The 2,500-nt window shown below is 38.7% G+C and overlaps 1 protein-coding gene across 5 annotated transcripts in view; it reads right to left on the bottom strand.

Moving 5' to 3' along the window:
- Positions 1-2,500, bottom strand: part of ZNF536 (zinc finger protein 536) — a 354,285-nt gene that overhangs the window by 238,064 nt on the left and 113,721 nt on the right. The gene's annotated exons all lie outside the window — the stretch shown is intronic.

Raw genomic sequence — 2,500 nt, 5'->3', positions numbered from 1 at the left:
GCAGTCTTCTGACAGAGAAACAGCCATAATTCAGTTGCCTTCAGCTGCAGCTATGAAAGGCAGGGAATAAAAAGGTGCACATTCACCATGCAAAGTGGAATCCCGCTATGCACATGCTTCTCGTGCACCAGTGGGTGCAGAGGCCAGAGGGTCCGCTGTTACATGTACTTTCTGTTGTCCGTTCTGGGGTAAAGCCCCAAAACTTCCTACACTCAAAAGACAACAGCAGCCATGGGGAATGATGCCAGACAGCCGTGAGGAGAGGTCTACCCCTCCCCATTCCCGCAGCTCTCCGTTCAGCTGCTCTACATTCGACCATGAGAATTTTGTCTTCTGCATAACGTGGGGAATTTGTCTCCTGTACTGATTTTGCCCCTTCCGAATGCAGAAACTTCAGAGCCTTAGCAGTGCACAGGTGATGGGTCTATTCAGAAGAATACTAGATTTTGCTTCTTTTCCTGCGTCTCAGAAAATCTACATTGTTGAGTAGCTTGTTACTGAATCAGGCACTTATTGTATGTACAGATTACATAAACAAGGAGGTCAATTTTGTTTCAAACCTATATGAATATGGTTCTGGGGCTGAATTAACTACTGATTGAAAAGTTACACATTTTCAGCTAGCTAATCATATTTTATTTCACTGCATACAGACAGCAGTGCAATGAAATTAGCTGTTTGTTTGTACATTTTGGAAAATGTTTTAACTTCAAGACTATAGAAAAAAACCAGGAAAAATGTAATGTATGTCCAGGTGAGATTACTAGGGTAAAAATAATCAGGTGATAATAACTGAGCATAGCTCAACAGAAACTGAGTTGCTTTCTCCTGATTTTTGACCATGCTCTTCCGTTCCTCACAGTATGATCACCCTTCCTCCGTCATGAATTTACAGTTTTAAAGCATAGCCTTATCTCTCATAGCATAAAAACAATCCCAGAGATCTAATGTTGCATTTGCTTACCCAGTATAGAAATACAAATGCAAATGCTTTAGCAAGCTTTTCTCACATCAACTAACGGGTAACAATAGACGCAGTAACGGTACTGCTTTTTATGTAGAGAAGACACGGTATTTTACATAATTTTGGTCAAAATACATATTGCCCGGTCATATTTGTCTATGACAGTTGAGTCCTACCTCAAGGTAGGTGCTTTAGTATGTATATTGAAAACATCTGATTGATCCAGAACTACTCTTAAGAAAGACACAGCTGTAAAAAGGTACTAAAGATTATGAAACATTGGGGGGGGGGGGGCGGGGGGGATAGTAGTACTTCCACAATCCCTTATTGTTCTATCATATCTAATCCTCAGTACTAGTGCCCATAATGATTCCCAACTGGTAGATGAACTACTTTGAACATCCCTGAAGCAGAATTGCTACCCACTAATGTATCAGCTAAATGTTAGAAGACTCCTAACTCCCCCATCTGTGTTTTACCTCCCCAGAGGGTAAATACATTGAACAGTGATTCCCTTGCCTGGCACACACTTTCTAAACCTTACTGGCAACTGTTGTGATTTCCAGTCCAAGCAGCTCTGCAGTCAAAATCACCAGTTTTATATGCTGCAGGGAACTAAACACCTACCTTATTAAAATAGTGCCCCCAAAACACACCGTAGTTAAGTATTGCCACTGTAATTGTTACCGGTGTAGTGCTGATAATATTATGGATTACAGCTAATATCAGACTATTGAATTAGTATGTGAATATCTTTTATAGTTAACTTCAGGAAATTTATTGGAACTAGCAAATTTTTTTTTTTGGGGGGGGGGGTAAAGAGAGGTCTGTAAAAAGTAACTAAAACCACACAGAGCAGTGTGGATTTACTGGGCTAAAGGGAAGAAACTAATAAAAAAAACCCAACTCAAATATCAAAATATTCTACCTGTTCTCTTCAGAACTAGTCATGTAGCCCGGACTCTACAGCTTATTCATGACTGGTTATGCAGAAGTTAATAGGTCTAACTATACAGCTAAAGGCCGTAGGATCAAGCTTAAAGGACAAATATATGATATTTCTGCTTTTCATGTCATTTGCAGTTTATCCACGTCCTTCTACTTTTTCTCATTACAGGCAACTTGCCTTTATTTTTCTTCAGTGTCCACTTGTCTAATACTAGGATAGTGTTATCACCCGCTGCACCCTGATGTTTATTAATAATACCTCAATAAAATAATAATAAAGTCTAATTGAGAATCGCTTTTATCAACTTTGCTATATTGCCATCTATCTGAGGTTCTCAACAGCAAAGATTTAAATGTTTCATTTTATTTTTAACTTTCCCTTTTCCACATTTCAGTAATGTCAGGCAAAGAGGTATGGTTTTACTATCTGAACGAATCATGGTGTAGAATAATTTATGACTTAGGCTTGGGCTTTCAGAAAAGCTATTTCAAATCTTCGCTTTGATTTGGTTGTATCAAAACTACTCAAAATAACAGCAGTGGTTTCTTGGAATTAGAATATGTTAACTGTTCCTCAGCATTTTTGAA

This window comes from Nipponia nippon, unplaced genomic scaffold (genome assembly GCF_047370975.1).
Source record: "Nipponia nippon isolate SJK-2023a ecotype South Korea unplaced genomic scaffold, ASM4737097v1 scaffold_7, whole genome shotgun sequence".
Classification (NCBI taxonomy): Eukaryota; Metazoa; Chordata; class Aves; order Pelecaniformes; family Threskiornithidae; genus Nipponia; species Nipponia nippon.
This window is presented reverse-complemented; position numbering and strand designations above follow the sequence as displayed.